Source organism: Parasteatoda tepidariorum, chromosome 8 (genome assembly GCF_982258835.1).
Source record: "Parasteatoda tepidariorum strain Cologne lab strain chromosome 8, Ptep-v5.0, whole genome shotgun sequence".
Taxonomy (NCBI): Eukaryota; Metazoa; Arthropoda; class Arachnida; order Araneae; family Theridiidae; genus Parasteatoda; species Parasteatoda tepidariorum.
In genome coordinates, this window is record NC_141762.1 from 98,021,223 (window position 1) to 98,042,437 (window position 21,215).

General features: G+C 30.0%; 1 long non-coding RNA gene across 1 annotated transcript in view; it reads left to right on the forward strand.

Annotated features, from left to right (window-relative positions):
• Positions 1 to 2,757: 2,757 nt before the first annotated feature.
• LOC122272393 (uncharacterized) overlaps positions 2,758 to 21,215 on the forward strand; it is a 33,532-nt gene continuing 15,074 nt past the window's right edge. The window contains exons 1-2 of the long non-coding RNA XR_011636809.2: positions 2,758 to 3,997; positions 19,015 to 19,066. This is a non-coding gene — a long non-coding RNA (uncharacterized LOC122272393). The remainder of the gene's footprint in view (positions 3,998 to 19,014; positions 19,067 to 21,215) is intronic.

Sequence of the window (21,215 nt, forward strand, 5' to 3'; positions counted from 1 at the left end):
TGATTCGACTACATAACTGCATCCTACTTAAATTTATGTGACTGCTAATTGAAGTAGTTTTTCATTTATGTTATTGACTAGTTTGCGACTAACTGTATATTTTTGCCGGACCACGGGAAGACCTGTTACTTATTTTAAATTCTAGTCAAATATTTTTTTTCATCTGCAATAACGTAAAATTAATATTGTTGGTAAAAAGATTATAGAACCAAATTGTATAAGTAAAACATTGTAAGCATAAATAGATTAAAAAAATATTTTCCAGAAAATATAGTTTTGTTATTTTATAATTAATATTTAAAGATAATTAGAAAGTAAAGTTTTAAGCCGTATTTGAGCTAAATTGTATTCCAATCTCATAATATTTTTTCAGAGGCAATTATATACAAGTGTTATGTAAATATATTGAACCCAATATGGAGTTAAAAAAATTATCTTCATAAGCTTTCTAACAATAGCAGTTAGTTCTAAATTCCTTTTCTGATAAGAATAACAATTTATCATGCTCGATTTTTTTTCTGATAAAACAAAGCATTAAAAAATTTTATTAAAATAAAAACAAAATTTTTCTTTAGCATTATTAACAGGCATAGTGAAAATGAAAATTTAGACTCTACGCCAACCAAATAAACATCATAAATCTTCTGCAGTTTAAATGCAGAACAAATTCACATATGCAGAAATGTTTTTGGAGTGACCTTCTCTTCTTCCTCAGCAGCCAGGTGGTTCTCTCCAAAGTATAGCATCGATAGTATAGATCTAGTATTGCATCGATTGTTGCCAATGGGGGGCACTAGGAAAATGTTGCAGGTCAAGCCTGCGTCTGTGTCTAAATATATCATGCAGTCGGAAATAACAATACATTTTAGAAGTTTAAAAAAAAAAGAATTTAATTTCGGTTAAATAAAAATTACTGTTGATCTCAAAATATTTCTATCACCTCCAAATAATACGGGACACAATTATCTTTCTCGTTTTTCGTTTTCAAACAACAGCACCACTTATTGGCAATCATGCTTGAAATAATAAAACAACTCCTAAAACAATATTTCAATGACTAAAACGTCTTTTTCTTATTAATACTTCTTCCAATAACAAGGAATATCCAAAAAGATGTATAAAGTTCAAATAGAAAAATGGCTTTTACTAAAGTATTGAAAGAAGTCTATTGGTTTGGAAAATTTCTAATTTAGTCCACAGCCATTGGAAAAATAATTCCCGGAAAAACTCAAAAAATCGAGAGTGCAATTCTATATAATTATTTCTTCTTTTCTAGCTAATGTATTTCAACAAATATATTTTATAGGTACATACAATATATTATAAAATCTCGGATTATATATATATATGTAATTATATATAATATATAATATACTTTTATATAAATATAAAAGTATATATAATTATAAAAGTTCTTTGTGCTAGATATGTAATGTAATTATGTAATGACATCAAATGAATTATAAAATAAGAATTTATCCTGGTGTGAATAAAGAAACATTATGTTTTTCCTTTAGACGTTTAAGAACTTTTATTAGAATTTTACCATTGAAATCTATACAGTCTCGTTACTTTAAACAGAAAATGAAATCCTGAATTTTAGAAATGAAAATTATTAATGACCAAAAAAATTTCAATTTCACAATGAATATATTTTTTAATGTTATTATTCAAAATATTTATGCGTTTTAATTATAACGCATGAATCTTAAATAGTTATGTGTAATATTTTCATTATTATATGCTCAAAGATTTTTTTTCACAATTATCATTTAAGGCTTTTGTGTCTTAATGTGTAAATATATGAAAATATATTAAAATTAGACAGACATCCCATTTAATTGTTATCTAACAATATGTTACTATAAAAGTGTTCTTATATGCTCTTTTATTTTACATTAAAAGTAAAGAGCTAAAATTAGAAAACGATAATTAAACCATGATGACAAACATTGAGAAATTTTTCTAACTTTAAAATGTTAATTTTTAATACTATAAGAAAATGTATGAATATTATTTTTTTGAGTAGAAATAATTTAGCAGTGTAAAGTTTGACAGCTATTAGCTGAAATGTCGAGCATTCAACTCATTTCTTACAGAAAGTAAAAACAGCAAAGTTTTCATATCCTTTAGTTGTGATTTTCGAGATCTGTGTGCAGCGTAACGTCATGAGGTAGGAAATCGTAGCTTCAGCTTTGAGTGAGGAATGAACCAGGACTTCTCTATCGTCTCTTGATTTATAGGGTTTAAAGAATAGCTCGCCCTTCTGAAAATACTAAGGGAGAACACTGATGTATTTGATTACTTTTAAATTTGTTTTCCATCATATGCACTGTTCTCAACAGTAAAATTGCTTTTCACAAAGTTAAATTGCGTCCTTTGATAACAATTTGCAATTGAAAAAGATCCCTCCTTTTCATGTGTACTGCTATTTAAGCATAAGCTAATGGTGAGGAAGAAAAAAATTTTTTTTCGGATATAGTTTTAAAAGAAATATTTTTTAATTTTTGTTAATATTACTGTGATATTTTGGGTAAGAGAAATTACAGTCATTTTTATTCAAAATTTAATTAAAGACTGTATAGACTGATTTTTTGTCTGACAAGTTAACGATTATGAATATCAAATAGCATATAAGGTACGAGTTACTATATATATAACAGAAAGTATTGTTGTTCTTTAAATTTAACAACTATTTTATTTAAGTAATTTTTGCAATTACTTTATTTTTCTTATAAAGCATTTTTTTTTAATTTTAGATATGACAGATAAAGTGACAGACTTGCGTCAGCTTTTAGATTATTTCAGACTTTCTTCTAAGCCTGTTTTAAGACCATGGGAAGTAGGCAGCTCTCCACTATCTCGATCACCATCTCTAGAGAAGTCTGCAGACACAAAACAGCATGAGATTAAGAAGCCTATTTTCGATACACCTTCTCTAACAGACGCAAACAAAAACGATGTTAAAGTCGATGCAAATACTACCGAATGATGATGCGGAAATTTGTTTGTCCGCGGCTGAAATATCCATTACGAGAAAGATTCTAAGGACCCAACTATTGGTTTCCTCCCCATTAAGTTGAAGTTTAGCGAAAGAACGGTGACTCTCCTCTGTATTCGGTGGAATCTTTCGAACACCTCCATCTTCCAGAAAATCTGTAAAAAGTAACATGCGATGGGCTTTAATGCTCCTTCCAAGAGTCAAAAAACAACTCTTCCAACTTTAGTAGCGGGTTCTCCGGTCAATGTAATAGCACGATCGCAGAGTGACACTGGTAAAACGACAGCTTTCGTTTTGTCTAGTTTAGCAAGAACACATTCGGAGTTACATTACGACTAGGTTTTGATATTAGCACCTACTTATTAGTTTGCCCTGTTGATTGGCGAGGTAGCGAAAAAAAATGGCGCAATTTTGCGAAGGGATTGAATTCCGAATGGCTGTTATAGGCTAGAACATGCCAAGAGGTTCGACAATGATGGAGCATTTTGTGATCGGAACGCCTGTAAAAGTGTTTCATTGGACTGGGGGAAAGCGATTTTTCGATTTGAAGAAGCTGGGAATTTTCGTTTTGGATGAAGCTGATGTCATGATTTCGACTTAAGGGCATCATGATCAATGTTTATGCAATTACCGCATCGTGTCTAAAAGTTGTCAAATGATGCTGTTTTCTGCCCCTTACTCCCCTAATGTGTTTTGCAGGAATAATTATAACTGAACCCTCCTGCAGCTGAAGACGGAACAATGGAGGCTAGAAAATGTCAAGCAGCTCTATGTCACGTGTTACACCAACGAAGGCAAATATTCAGATTTGTCCAATACCTATGGTTTACTATCACTCAGTCAGGCTATTATATTTTACCGAACAGGAAGACCTGCATCTTGGTTGGAGGCCCAGCCGACTGCCCTGACGAATATTCCGTTTGTTATTTATCCGGAGAATTAGAGCTCAATCAATGACTGGGTGACATGACTTGCTTCGAAGAACGGAAAGAAACGGTACGTGACCTTTCTTTTTATCATTATTACATTATTAATTTTTTTCCCTACTTGCAGGTAAGACAGTGAAATAACTTTTATTTAAATCAAAGGAAATACACTTGATAACCTTTTTAATAGATAAATTAATCCTAATTTTGAATAATTAATTTTTTTACATAATTGTGTAAAATAATTATTAATTTGAAAAATAGAATGGTCCTCTCAATATTGAATATATTTAAAATGGTGCGTAAATTGTTTTTATAGTGGCCAATGTAATCAAGAAAAGAATTCCTTGTCAGAAACTAGTTATTTTATCATGATCATGTAACTTCCAAAATTACCTTAAAAGCATTTTGTTAACATAAGTATAAAAAACTTTCAACAATATGAAGGAGAAAAATTATTAGTGCGCCTATCCTAATTATGATATTTTCTTAAAGTGCTTAATTTTTGTTGAAAAATTTGGCTACTCAACCTGCATTAATAATGTGAATATTTATATTTGGCTCTATAATCATGAAAGTTGTAGCATTTATTTTAACGTTAAAGTGAGCGGTACAAATAAATTTACAATGAATTTTTTTAAATTCGGTAGTTTTGTTGTGCAATGACTTTACTTTTTCTAAGTAATTATAAATTAAAAGGGTCTTAAACGGATATCGCACGAGAGAAAAATAAGCAAGACCTGGGAACTTTTTTTAACAACCACTTAAATCTCTCAAAAACACATAAAATTTGAAATATTGAGGCATGCTTCATTTCTATTGCTGTCACTCTCACTTCTAGTTTTAGTTTCTTTTTAAGCTAATTTCGGACACTAAACACCTTTATAGATTGGCACAATGTATGCGAAATAAAACAAGGAAAAATCCGTGATGACTTTTATCAACTGATTAAATTTTCACACGTCAAGAAGCAATCTTAATATTTCGAGTAATTAAAAACGAGTAATAACTTAATAGTGCAATTAATATATTAAAATCGGGAGATTAATTATATATGCTAAAATATTTGTGTAGTCAATATTTTCTCTGAATAAGCATAACTTTGAATACGGACTTGTATTCTTGACTTTCAATATGAAGGGGAGGGATGGGTAGCTGCAATTTGGAATTTATAGTCACAATAGTTTCGGAAGAAGAAAAAGGAGAAATCTTGAGTCCCTTCTCCTTCATAGGGTTTTCATGTTCTGCAGTTGCTTTAGAAACCCTACTGGACACACTTTTTGATGCAATTACCATTTGTGTCCATTTTTAAAGCAAGAATCTAGCCAACTCAAGTGTAGATTTCGGACACTCGGTTCCCTCTGGTCCATAAGCGTGGTTCTAACTTGCCTCACAATTGTTCTAAGAGGTTTAGTGTCAAATGCTTTAAAGTCTCTGTGATCAGGCCAGAGAAAAAGTTTAACATGCATTTTTTTTTTATATCCGTCGTTGAACAGCCGACCCTACTTTTGAGTTTACAACTACTGATGTTTAACTCCGTAACTGTGTAATTTTGAAAACCATCCAGAAGTTGAAAAAAAACTATATCTAGCTTGCAAATAATATCTTACGAATACTATCATCATACTAAGCGTTGTAATTAAACAACCCAGTTTTCTTGAGTCGTAAATTTTTCTATTTCACCATAATAAAAAAGTCGTTTTTAACTATTTAATTAAGTCCGTGTATATCATTATTGCAAATATTTACGTAAGTTTATGACAACTATTATTACATGCAGGTCAGTAACTTACGTTACGCATATTGAATAGTGCACAAAACAATAAATAAGTAATATTTGAAAACAAAACTATTACTGCTTATTTAGTGTTATCCTGTAAGAAAGAAAAAATATAATTTTTACTTTTGTATCACTTGTTCATTTTTACACATAAAAACTTTTCCTAGTTTTTGGTAACTTACGTTACATGCATTAATGTTTAATTAAAATTTGTATAATTAAGTGAATTTAAGAACAAAAACTTTTTTAACACTGCACAATATTTCTATTAAGTGTAGTAAATAATATTTATTCTTTGGAACATTTTTTAAGGAAGATAATGTTAACTTATTGATTTTTTAAATATCTGACCATGTTCTTCACCCAAATCAGAACAAGCAAATGCCAATGTTCAATGAGTTGCCAACACTAAAAAACTAAATTATCAATAAGAATTATTATAAATTATCAAACTTCAAACCTTTCTAATTCAGAAAACATCCAAAATAATAGCATTATTCTAATTTGAATTTTCCAATACTTTCCCCTTTTTCATGAAATTTCCCAGCTTCTAAATTGAATTAAATAAACAAAAATGGTAATTGTAATTTTAGGAGTAAAAATATTAAATTTAGGAGTAGTGTCGATTTTATTTATTAGAATATCTTTGTTTGAGAGACTGTCCAACATTGAGCCTTAACATTTTTCCCGTTTACGAACGCTTTATTTTTTAGTGCGTCTTTCCTTATGTCATCTAAGCACTTTTAGGATTTTAGAAATAAACCCAATGCTTTCAAAGACCAACTTCTTTTTCAAATAATCCATTTTAATATATTTTAAGAGCTTGAAAAAGAGGTTTTAAGCGACGCTGAATTGATATCCGTTTAATTTTACGCATTCTAAAATTATTTATTCAGCTGCAAATAAAAATTCTGAACGCTTCACTTTTACGATAGTGGAGCAGCATAGTTTAAAAAGAATTATGACTTCTAGCTCATAATATGCAATTGATATTAACAATGTATTTCATGTTGGATTTCTAAAAAGCTAAAGGGATAAAAATGAGATAGACTTAAATACTATTTAGTATTTTTGCGATTTTTTTTACGTTGAACGAAGTGACTAATATCATTGAAGTTAGTTATTTTTTATGTATAAAAGTACAGTTTTTTATTTATACCTATTTGCGTATCTAACATAGCTAATTAGGCAAATACGATTCGTTAGCTATGCATATCATTACGCTAAGAATCGAATAAGAATAAAACAAAGTTGTCTGATTTAATAGTTTAGGAGTTCGAAAATTCATTAAGGTTTTATGCGTAGAAAGTACAATTCTTCGACTTTAACTTGCACCACTTTATGCAACGGACATTGCTATCTAGACAAGTGAGGCGCTACTTCAAATTTAATTTTTTACTCTTAATCCTGTAAAATAGTCCTTTGATATAATTTTTTAGAAGAAATGAAGGTTTAATGCATGAAATATTAAATTTTTGACTTACGTTTTACTCATAAAGTATTTATAGCATTGAAACTATCAGATTTATCAAATCAATTCTAATTTTGTCTAAAAAACACATAATATATAATGCTGGACTTGACTATACAAAAATGACTCTTCTTTTCATTGTGATGTAATTGTAATAGAATTCATTTACATTGCATTAACTTTGATTATTATCAAGAATATCACATTTACAAAAGAGCAATTTTTAAAAAAAAAATTAAATAAAAAAGGATTGGTTTTCATTGGTTCTCATGCTTACAACTTTTTATTGTAAAATTTAAAACATTAATTATTAGTATAAGATGATTTAATTGAAAATTACAGGATATATTTTAGGGCAAATTTATTGTAACGTGTACTATATAAATTTAAATTCATTAATAACTGGAAAAAAATATATTGTATTAAGAGAAATATGTTTTATATACCCAATTATTTTTCTCATTGGCTTTAAGCGTATTTTACATTTTATATAAAACAAGAATCAGTTTAAAAAATGAAACAGTTACTATCAAGTGTATTTATTTTCAATTTTGAATTATTGTTTTTCAGTTTCAATCATAAAAACAATATTACATCTCTCACCTCGTACACCAGACAAACTTTACAGGGTTCCTCAAAATATCTAAAGTAAAAGAAATTACTATCATGGTAAAATTTTACCGACACATTATTAAAGTAAAGGAAATTAAATACCATTAATTTGAAATCAGTTAAACCTTCAGGTATCCCTCAGAAACTTATTTTAAGTTTGATAAATATTTTGATTTATAGTTCAAAGATACTAATGAAAGATGGGAGGTATAATTGGTTTTGTAGTTTTTATGTTTGGACAGAAATTTCTTTTAAAAAGTAAATGGTATATGTAAATGTAGACTAGAAAATATAACTGTATTGAAAAATTAGTAATTTAAACTTACATTGTAGAAAAGTAAAGGATCAATAGATAAATGTAAAGTATAAATAAAAATTAAGGAATCAATAGTTAACTTTGAATAATAATGAACAAAATATTATGCAAATCATCATACACCAAATAAAAGAGGGGATGAATGTAGAAACAGATAGGGGTATTGAGAATTAGTATTTTTAAAAATTACTGAAAAATGGGGTAACTTTGTGAGAGATAAGGTAAATATTTGCCACACATGTTTTCTGAGTTTTCTAACCTGTTTTGAAATAAGCTTTTCTAAAATTAAAGTAATACGTAGGAAAAAAAAACAACTGTTTCACAAATGACAAAATGTTAACTTTTTCAAATAATCAAACACATGCTTTTACATTCAACACATATAAAAATTAAAAAGAAATATTAAAATTTAACAATAAAGAAATTCAATCTTTATATTTTATACGTCATAATAATGCAACAAAATTTCTTATTTGTGAAACATTTTTCGTTCTATTGAAAATGAAACTATATTGATAAATTAGTAAGGTAAACTTATATACTTGCTACCATTACAGAAAAGTAAAGTAATCTATAGATAAATGTATGTCAAGTTTGAATAATTATAAAAAAAAATAGTATGCTAATCAAAATACACCAAAGCAAAGAGAATATGAATGTAGAAACAGATAAAGAAAATAAAAAGGAAAGGGATTGTGGAATATAGAGCAGTTTGAAGTGGGGAATTTTTAATTTTAAAAATTATTTTTATATAATATATTCACTACCTTTTTCAAAAACAACTTCTCAATAATTATCGTAAAATAGAGTAACTTTGTGGGGGACAAGGTAAATGTTTACCAAACATGTTTTCTGAACTTTCTAAGCGATTCAAACAAAGAATTCTTAGAGGGAAATAAAATTATATCACGAATTAAAAAAATATTGCAAACAATAGAACACATGTTTTTTTAATCAGCAGAAATAAAGATTAAAATTTAAATTTAAGAAAAGCAATCTCTTATGTTTTATATGTTAAAATAATAATGCAACAAAGTTTGGCGAGTTGTTTGGCGAAGATCTTAATGTGAAATACCAGAAAAATTCATCTGTATTAATTTAGAAATTAATTCTATCAAAAGTAATGAAAGTTTTTGATTGGAACAAATTATAATAATAAGTTTTAATGTTATTAGTTTAAAGCTAATAAATAATTGTTACAACATACTAATAAAACAAATTTGAATAATGTTTTTTTCTTATTATTCAAAGTTAACTATTAAGATTTTACTTTTTATTTACACTTTACATTTATCTATTGATACTTTACTTTTCTACATTGGCAGTTAGTATGTAAGATTACCTTACTAATTTTAAATATACTTTCCTTTTCAATAGTCTTCATTTATAAATACCGTTTATTTTTTAAAAGAAATTTCAGTCCAAACATAAAAAGTATAAAACCAAATATACCTCCCTTCCTTCATTAGTTTATGGAATAATCTTTGAACTATAATCAAAATATCTATCAAACTTAATATAAGTTTTTAAGGGATACCTGAGAGCTTAACTGATTTCGAATTGATAATATTTATAATTTCCCTCATTCTAATGATATGTGGGTAAAATTTTATCATAATAGTTCTTTCTTTATTTTATTTCAGATATTTTGTGGAACCATGTAAGGTTTGTCTGGCGTAGAAAAAAAGAGTTGTAATATTGCTTTTATGATGGAAATTGAAAAAAAAATTGCAAATGTAAATGAATAAAGTTCTAAGTATTTATATTAAATGTTTCATTTTTTAAATTGATTCTTGTATTATTTAAAATGCAAAACACGTTTAAAGAGCCTATAGCAAAAATAACTGGGAACGTAAAAAGTATGCTATTAATAAAATATTGTTTTTTTTTCTTGTTATTAATAAGTCTTGTTATTAATAAGTTATTATTTAGTTGTTATTTAGTGCGTAAATTCGAAATACAACAAATTTGTCCTAAATTAAATCTTGTAAATTTATATGAATTACCTCATATAAATAATGAATATTTTAAATTTTACAATAATAAATTACGAGTATGACATTGAAAATCTTCTTGTATTTTTATAAAAAAATTGGTATTTCATGAAAGTGATATTCATGATAATATTTTCAGTTAATGCAAAGTATGACATTAAAATTTATGATAATAAAATTCTGGCACATTATTGTATAGACAAGTCAAACATTATTTATTATGTATTTTTTGGGCAAAATTTAAAAAAAAATTGGAATTGATTATATAGATCTAATGGTTCTAATGTTATAAATATTTTATGACTAAAAGGTAAATCAAAAATTGTATATTTCATACATTACATCCTCATTTCTTCTAAACAATTATTTCAAAGGACTATTTTATGGGATTAAGCTTAAAAAATTTAATTGGTAGAAAAGCTTAACTTGTCTAGATAGCAATGTCAGTGGCATAAAGTAGTATAAGCCAAAGTAAAAAAATTGTTCTTTTTACACAAGAAACTTTTATAAATTTTTGAATTGCTAAAGTATTAAATCAGACAGCTTGGTTTTATTTTATTTAGCGTATACGATACTTCACTTGCCTAGCTAGTAATGCTAGATACGTAAATATGCATAAATAAGCTTTTATAAATAAAACATAAATAACTTCTATAGTCACTCGATTCAATGTAAAAAAATCGTAAAAGTACTAGATAGTATTTAATTTTATCCCCTTTTTACCCCTTTATCCTTTTAGAGATGCAAAATGGAATTCATTTATATCTCAATATCATTTTCATATTATGAGCCAGATATCATAATTCTTTTTATACTATGGTGCTTCACTAATGTGGAAGTGAAGTGTTCAGAATTTTTATTTGTAGCTGAATAAAGACTTTTAAAATGCACGAAATTAAACGGAATCTATCAATATTCTAGAGCGTCTGTGATTTCATTTTCCTCCTTTTAAAAAAAGAAATTGAAAAAGAATGAGATAATAGTATCACATGAAGAAACAAAATTTTATATAAAAGTGAAGATAAAGGACAAAAAATAGTAACCCGTTACAAGCAAACGTTTTGGCAATTAAGCAACCCTATCGACAACTCCGAAATGCGAAATTGCCTTTAGAGTTGAGGTTCCGCTAATAGTTGCTGTTATTTTACTCTCCAGTGATATCCGCTTAAGACACATTTAATCTATAATTATTTTGAAAAATAAATTCATTGTAAATACTACTTCAACATATCTTTCAACGAACTCAAAAGGATAAAAAATCACACTTATTCTATCAGAAAATTATTCCTAATATTTAAAGCCATTTGCAAGAAAGTCGTTTTCACCAGAATGAAACATATAGTTCTAATTCAATCGAAATTATGTCACTGCCACTCTTTTAAAAAAAAAGGCAAAATCTTGTGCTTAGTCTAGAAAACATCCTCATAGTATAAATAAAATTTAAAAGTATTTATCCATATATACAGGTATATACCGTATAATAAGGTATACCATGTAATAAAAGTGTGCTTTTTGTAAACTTTTAATAATGAAGGCACACTTTTTCACTTTTTTAATGGTATACTTTATATATACTTTTTTGTTTTACTAAACAAGAAGGTATATAACCGTCTCCTCAGCGAAAAACAGGATAAGTTTTGCCTTCATTTTGACAAAGCGAATGAGACTCATATTTATTTATTAACTTTTTCTAGCTTAGCTTTAAAATATGAAGGGGAAAATAAAATAAAAAATATGAAGTAAAATAATTAATTACAAATGAAACCTTTGAAAGTGCACTCTTTATCGAGCTCTTAAAATACATTAAAAGGATTATTTCAAAAACAGGTTGGTCTTTAAAAGCTTTCGGTTTATTTCTTAAATCTTAAGAGTGCTTAGCTGTCATACGAAAAGGCACACTAAAAAAAATAAAGCGTTCGTAAACACGAAAGATGTTCAGCCTCAATGTTGTACAAGCTCTCAAACGAAGAGATTCTCATAAATAAAATTGTCACAACTTTTAAATTTAGTATTTTTACTTCTAAAATCACAATTACCGTTTTTTCAATGCAAAATGGAAGCTGTATAGGAGTTGGCACTTGGCTCTACCTTCATCACGTGGTATCCGTCGATACTATTTCGCTACTTATGGGATAAGGATGAGAACAATCCTGAACAAGGTTGCTATTTAGTGATCGTATGACAAAAATATTTATTTAGCAATCTTTATGCGTATTTTTTTAACATTAAATATTCCGCAAATTTGATATTTCTCTCTTTTGAGTGACTAGTTTGTCCTTTTTTAGACACTTTACAACAGTATATTTAATTATCTAGAGTAACGAAAGGTAGAATAGCAGATGATGAACTGGAGTAAGTGATTGAAAAATAATCGTTCACGTTTGGCGCTCATTAAGGGTTGTCTCAATTTCAAGCGCGGAAACATTTCTCCTCTTACTCCCGCGTTGAAATGAACTCTTCGTCAGAGAAGATGGAGCCAAGAGCCAATTCCTGGTGAACAAACTATAGTTACAAACGTAGAAAAACTTCCACGTACTTTAATAGTTAACTGCCTTAATTTTTTTGACCGACCTTTCGACCCTCGGTCTCAGTGAAATAAGTTTCTCAGAAAAATTTTATTTTAATGTGTCTTAAAAATTAAAAATTTTAAGTTTGTCCACAAAAAGTAACCGACGTATGAAAAATACTGGATTTAAAAAAGTGGTAGTAAATTTATTTGTATTGCTTAGTCTAACGTTAAAACAAATGTTACAACTTTTATGATGACAGAGCCAAATTAAAATATTTATATTAATAGTATATTTTCGTTGATAGAACTACTTTGTTTACGCAAAATAAATCCGAATAATTAAAATTTTTTCACTTTATTTACAGTCTTTTAAGAAGACACTAGGGCAGGAATGGGTTAATACGTTTAACAAAATTTGAGATAAATGAATTAAAATAAAAAGTTAAGATTTTGTTAGCTGATCTGATGAAAATAATTTAAACATTTTTTTTGGAATTTAATACTAAGAGGTCACAGTTCTGATCATAAATAACTATATTCATGAATACATTACGGTGCGTAAGACTTTCATTTATTTTATATAAATGCTGATAATGAAACAATTGTGCTTTTATCATTTATATTTTCGGGTGGGGGGGAAGAAAGTTTACTAGGAACCGACTGTTTTATGAACTGAAACTAATTAGACATATCTGGATTAGCTTCTCCCTCTTTCATAAGGCCGTGGTAAAATTATCAAACTTTGACCGGATCGTGGTGATGAAAATTTGAGGAACACAGTTATATACTATTGAATAACTGTAGTTGCAGCTATGCTGCATTACTCCCCCACCAGAATGTTACTTGGGATAGAATTCTACGAAAAGGTATTGCAGTATGATTCCCTTCTGTTTTATGAAAGGCCGTGAGAGCTGTATTAAGATAACCAGATTTTGAGTGCTACTTATGAGAGCTGTATTAGTATCATGGTATTGTGCGTGTTCTCTCCTTTGTTGCTATTAGCATTATGCACAGCGTCACGTTGTGTGTGATCGAGACTGAGTAGCAACAACGCTAGGAGGATAATGTCGCATTTACAATTAGAAAGCCAACGTTTCATTGGGTTTTATCCATCAAACTAGACATGTTCAAGTCGAAGTAAGCGTTTCAGTGAGAGGTAGACGTGTTGTCCGAAGTGAGTATGTTCAGATTGAAGTGGACGCTACTGTCAAAACAGGCGTGTTCAGTTCACGTCCGAAGGTGTGTAATGCAAGGAGTACGTTAACGACAGTATCAACCGTTATCTATCAAAATGAACTTCAGGATAAAATCGAGTTAACATGTTTCATATACTAGTGAACGGGAATTGAAAAATTGTAGTGGCAGTTAATCTTTAAAGTTTTTTAATGTTAATATTTGTTCACGAAAAACTATTGGTACAATTTTTTTAATAAAAATTTTGTTAGAAAAATAAGTTTCTGCTAAACACATTTTTTTCGCTCATTGTAAACGATTTCTATACTTATTATATATATGGGTTATTCTTTCTGAACATGACAATTCGGACCAAAAATTTCTTCAAATTTAAAGTCTTCAAAATAATCTAAACTTTTTTTGTATACTTCTTTAGTTATACTTATTAATATCTTACAGGCAGCAGTGTAGTTTATTAACATTTGCTCGAGAAAAAAAAATGAAATAGAAATTCTCCAAATCTTGAATGCCAGGAAAATGACATATTAGCTTAGAAGTTTAAAAAACAGTCATTTTAAGTTAATAGTAAGAAACTCAACTTAGGCCTTTATGTTAGATGGACCATAAATTGCTTAAATTAATTCTTTTTATCTACTGTAGAAGGAATCAAAAATTTTTTTGTTGCTGATATGTACAGAATAAAATTGTGTATAATAATCAATCATTAGATAAATAAATAACTTTGATTACACTCAAGCATATTACAATCATACATAAACTTGGTATTAGGTTAATATTTGCTTTCCCTCCTTACAGTATTAGCAGTTAAAAAAAATTCTGGTAACACTTCATTGTTCTGGCATTCATAAGCCAGGAAAATGACAGCCACGATAATGACAAATTTGCCATTTTATAGCATATAACTTTACTTTAATTTAATATTTTGGCCTAAGAGGTTTATATTCTGCAGAAAACAAGATTTCTTAAAATAACTCAGATAAATCTATGTAGTTAATGTTATTAATGATTTCAAGAAGCCAGGAAAATGACAACACAAAAACACTCACCTTGAAAAAATTTTTTAAATAGATTTTGAACCATAAAATTGGTTCTTCATTCATGCAACAAGACATGTTCATATAGGAGGGTATTTAATCAATCTATAAACATAACATAAGATATTGATTGCTGGCTCTATCTATTTTTGTTATAAACCACTAAATAAAAGTAGCCAGGAAAACGACAGATTTTCTTGGGACAAACAAATTATTGACAGAAAAATATTTTTAAACGAAATTTTTGTAAATAATACCCTCGGCGTATATTCTGGAAATGTTTATACCGGTTGAGATAAAAAAAATTAGATATTAAAAAATTTATAGAAAGTTTTGAAGCTAGTTATTGTTGGAAACATTGTTTGGGATACACCAGGAAAATGACATTTTGAAGTTCAATTAAATTTTTTAACTATACAAAACAGTCAATGCTATTTATTAATTTTTATTATTAGATCTTGGAGCAAGGAACAGTAAATTGTCATATTTCGTGAGTATCACCCATATACCTGTATATATATATTTATCAGAGTTCAACTAAGAATTCAGTAACAAGATAAAAATGTGCCTCTTAAATTTCTATTTTTATTTGAGTCCCTCAATTATAAACAGTTTTATGTCAACAGCAAAAATAAGTACAGCTTATTTCTGACTTGGAATCCAAGAAATTAAGTTTTGAGTTCAAAAATTAGTCCATTGTAGGAGATTATTTTCCTTCATTTTCCCACCCAGCTTTTTTGCTACCTGTGCCACCTATAAAAACGTATATTGAAAAAACAATCTTAAGCAAATTTTCAAGCTTTAAAATTTCGCATTCAAGCATTTGAGCATAGTAGCAATCCGTTATGTCAGGAAAAAGTTTCGTTTGTTAACTCGCGAAAAAAAATTAGCTAAGATAAATTTTAGTTAGCTTTTGACAAAAAAAAAATTTAAAGCTCAGTTAATTTAAGCTAAATTTTGAAAATTATGAATCAAAAATAATTTTTAACCCAACTAAGAATAATAGCGGAGAGAATTTTCCGTTTTTTATTAAAAATCGAAGATTTTTAGAGCAAAATATATTTTAAATTTTACAACTCCGAGTTAGCGTAATATGAGAGTATTGTAAGCCTATCCTTGACCACTAAAGCTTTTCTTTAGCCAATCTGCTAGAAATTTTTTTTATTTATAAAACCTGTGTTTTTTTTGTTGCAAACGCCTCTTTGCTAGCTAAACTAATTTTTTTCAATCTTATAATGGTCCTTGAACAGCCCACGCAACTTTTTGGGTTTACAACTACTAATGTTCAACTCCGTAGCCTTGTAATTTTAGACCCAATCCAGAAGACAATAGAACTACTGTATTAAATATTGGGCAAAATTTGCCTTTGTGGAGGGCTTTTAAATGGAACTCACCCTCATTTGCGTTACATGGAGAGGAAAACCACCTACGGTTAGCCTAACAGCAAGCAGACTCTAACCTGTCTACCACAGAGGATGTTTTACATCAGCACTGTGGTTATTGGTGCAAGCCGGATGCGGAATTCGTAACAACCAGACGTCTCTGGGGTTCAAACCTGGTTCACCTCCTTGGAAGACAAACTCTCTATCTCCTGAGCCATCTCGGCAAACGAATTTTTTTTTACCAATTTATCCTCTTAGTTTAAGTTGATTATTGAAAATGGTTAACCATTCAAAAATTTTCGTGAGGCCACGACCAGAAACAAGTTTAGTCAGAAGCAAATTATGGATCAATTTGAAGTTGGCTGCTACAAGCTGACATTTTACCTCCGAATGTTAGCTCCCTTGAGGAAAATTTTTGTCTACTGTAACCAAATAATACTTTTTAGTCAATACACAAAAAAAGAATATGGCTAAAAGAAATTTTGGCTAAATTTTAACCAAAAACAACAGTTTTTAGTTTTGCATCAAATTTTAATCCCGTTGTAAGAAGTGGTGTTAATCCACATTCCTGAGCTGCGATGGCTCAGGGGATAGAGCTTTCGTTGTCCAATGAGGTGAACCGGGTTTGAATCCCCGGGATCTGTTCGATACGAATCTGCATCCGACTTGCCCTGACCACAGTGCTGATGTAAAATATCCTCAGTGGTAAACGAATCATGGGTTAGAGTCCCTTTGCCATCAGGCTAACCGTGGGAGGTACTTATGGTCTTCCTCTTCATATAACTCAAATGCGGGTTAGTTCCATTAAAAGTCCTCCGTAACAGCAAATTTCTCCCAATAATTGATCCAGGAGTTCTCTTGTCTCCTGAATTGGGCTCTGAATTACAAGGCTACCGAGTTGAACCTTAGTAGTGGTAAACTGAAAAATTGAGTCGGCTATTCAACAACGGTTATAAATTAAAATAAAATCCATATGCCTGAATAAAGTTACAGCCAACAAAGTTTTAGTTATTATGGATCAGAAAACAAGAAAATTTAATTCTGTTTTCGCTCAAATTTTAAAAAAAAAAAACAAATTATTCCCTCTTAGCCAACAAAAACTTGTGTTACCCTTTTCACAAAAAAAGTAGTGACTAAAACAAGTTAAAATTATTAACTAAAATATCGCAAATAAAGAATTTAGCTTAAAAATGTTAGCCCGATTTAGGAAATCGTTTGCCCCACGAAATTTTTCCTTAGCCTATTAGCAAATTTATACTCTAGAACACATTTTGGCTCATTTTTGATCTAGGAACCATAAATTAAATTTAACCTTAGAACTTTGTCCCAATGAAGCAAATCGTTAGCTGCTCTTACAAAACGATAATTCTTGTAGTCTGCTTATCCACCAAAATAAAGTATGGATAAAGCAAAGTTCTAACCAAAAAACTAGAAGTTAAAATTTCGCCTCTAAATAAGAGCCCATTATCGCGATAACTACACTCCTAAAACTTGTAAAACTCGAAAGCAAATTATGGCTAAATTATGTGTTAAGAAAAGTCTATTTTTCTTACAAACCTTATCCCATTTTTTATTTCATATTATTTTGTAACCGTCATTAAACAGCCGACCCAATTTAGGGTTTACGGCTACTAATGTTCAACTCCGTAGCTTTGTAAATTTGAATTCAGTCCAGAAGACAAAAAACTACTGGATCAAGTATTTGGGAGAAATTTTGCCTTCGTGAAGGACTTACCCATATTTGTGTTACATGGAGAAGAAAACCGCGAAAACTTTCACGGTTAGCCTGGTGTCGAGGGAACTATAACCCATTATCCGTCTACCACTGAGGATATTTTACGTCAGCACTTTGGTCGGAGCGAGCCGGGTGTGAAATATGAATCAATCAGCTATGGCTGGGATCGAATACCGGTTACTTCATTGGGAAGCGCGAGCTCTGTCTCCTGAGCAACCGCGACTCAACCTTAGCCCATTGTAGAAAGCTTATTTTACCCACAAAAATTGATTATTGTTAAAATCAAGTTCAGCTAGTTTTTGATGAAAAAAGTTTCAATCTCGCTTACTAAGTATAGCAAAGCAAATAGCTATATTTAATTCAAATACCAAAAGTTTTTGTTAACTCAGTCTTAAATAGTTAAGGCAAAAAAATATTTAACTAAAAAAAGAAAAAGAAAACTCTCGTTATAATATTTTGCTCAAAATTCAATTCTATTGTATAAAATCGTTTGGCCATCAGAATTGTTTGTTAATCAATCATCCGTTATCTTAAGGCTGTGGTAATAAACCATTGATTTCAAATCTCAATGATAATAAATGTTTCATTCATAAAATTAAGGTGAAGAGAATATGAAAGGTTATATTCTCTTAAAATAATTTATTTAAAATATTAGTGTAACTTTAACAAACGAATAAACATTATTAACAAACTTAAACATTATGCCACCAAGCTAACTAGTAAAAGGTAAGCGCCAGTTCTTAACCTGATGTTTATCACAAGGCTGCCTTTAAACCCTGTCAAAACCTTGTCCTCAAAACCTTTATTCGCCAAGCTGGCCGCCAACCGTTGAGTGAGGCGAGCACCACAGAGGAATAAGTTAATAAATTAATAAACAAATGGTTTTTTCTGGTTAAGAGCTTAAAAGTAGATAAGAATGCAACTTTTCAAATATAAATGGAATTGTAACATACCATGCATGACCCTAAAAGGAATTGCGACATACCATGCATTTTTTATTGTACGATTTATACTGTTTTTTTGAGCTATGGTTGTACTAAAGCAACTATTTGTGTTATAGGAAAGAGTTATGATGTCAGTTGAGCTGTATAACGTAGTACAACAAAATACAGGTAAGAATATAATCCTCATGTTTTATTAATTTTGATACCTTTACGTGTTTTGACAAAAAATTTAAATATACCTCTTTCATTTTCTTTTCGATACCTGTTTCATTTTTTTTTCAAACCTGCAGCACAAATGGAAAACTACTATTGTGCAAAACTTACAGTGTGCAAAAAAAAAATTATACATGGACCACCATCAATATTTTTTGACTTAATGAATCAATCTTCACGTTCTGGATCTCAATCTGAATGATTCGAGGGGGTTATATCAGACATGCTAATTAATTTGTGCAAACGATATTTTAAGTAACCGAATCAGACGCAAAAACGTACTTTCTTCAAATAAACATATCGTTTTCTCGACGGATTCGAATAGGGGGTAAACGCAATTTGAGTAATATGATCTCAGGGCTAGAGAGTGCTCCTGAATTTGTACCCCTTAATGTTAATTTTACTTTTTGCGTATTTTATCATAACTTGAGAACGTTTTAAGTAAATTGTGAGATTTTTCGCACAATTATAAACCTTTTTTTTTCAAGAAATAATTCCAGCCCAAGTAAAACCTTTAGTGAATATATTTCTTTCTTTTTTTATTTTATTTAATTATTGTAAAAAAATATTGAATTCTATGGTATACAATTTTTGCATTATTTTAGCGAATGTAACTTGAAGTTGGGGAATCCAAATCAGAACGAAATCCACCGAATAGTTCCTGAGAAATCAATCTTAAGTTTTAAATAGAAGACTTTTTCAAACAATGCGACTTCTTCCAAATTCAATTTTCGCAGGAATTATTAGACCGATTTTTTATTTCAACATTCAAAATTGCATTATTTAAAATTATATGAAAAATGCATATAAATAACAATTCAAAATTGTTTCGTCATATCTGTCAATTATACCTATAATTTTCATATTTTAAAACATTCGTTGTAGTGTGAAAAACAATTTGTTGTTTCATTAGCAATAAATATATTTCTTTGGGTCCTTTTCCGGAATAAGACTACTGGTGAGAAACTGGTGAAAATAACTGGTTAAAACTGGTGAACATTATTGGTTTAAATGGGTGAGAGTGGCGAGCAAAGTACACTCCCCCCTCTCTCCCCCCGCAGTTACTTCATTCGCTATACTTTTTTGGAAAACGCACAGTTCATCTAAATCGTTTTTTTTTTTTTGGCTTCCTAAATTACAGAATTAAATGGCATTCACACTATACAGTCTTATATATTCCAGAAGATAGTAACAAATTTACTTTCATGGAAGACAGGTTTCGCACGATCTAAAGAGATTGTTGACTTTCGAACTCGAATAATTAGCATCAAAAGTTCGTCGAAGTACTTTAAAGGGTCGAAGGAAGCTCGTGAAAGTTTCCTCCCAATATCATTCCTGATGAAGATGTGACGACAATCTTCTAAGGCAGGATGCACAAACACTGACTTTTTAAAATGGCGGGAAGCTAGAAAAGTTCTGATGGTAGAGGAATGATTGAATTGGGGAGGAGTTCATTGATGTAGAATCAAAACGTTCCACTGGAATGCGAAGCGTTATCCTGCTGATGACCTCTGTGGATGATGGCTGTGGATCTTCCGTTATATACCGCTCGGAAGCCCAAGATGATAGCTGGCAAGGCGTCTGATCAATGGTCTTGTGGCTTAACTATCACTATGTTAATTAAAAATCAATTCACTAGTATATAAGACATGCGGACTCGATCCAATTTTGAGGTACCTTTTGTTAGATAAAGCTTGGCATTGTCAATTTCTACTCTCCCTACAGTCTGTACTGTAGGCCTTGAGTGCAGCTTTTAAGGGTCGGTGCCATCGTTCTGTCACTCCATTACTTTGAGGATGGTAAGGTGAGGATCAAACTCTTTTGATGCCTATGAGATCTGCTAGAGTTTTGAAGTCGGGCGTTATCACTGGTGATTATCACCGATCGTTAAGACACGGTTCCCAGTAGAACACCGAAGTCAAGCATCACTGGCTGTGGTCAGTAATTGTGTAGGTAACCACCTTTATCAGTCTGCTTGTCCCGCAGTGGACTGATCGTTAAGACACGGTTCTCAAACAGATCACCGAAGTCAAGCATCACTGGCTGCGGTCAGTGTGCGGGTGGGTGACCCACTTGGATCAGTCTGCGTATGGACCGAGGGTGT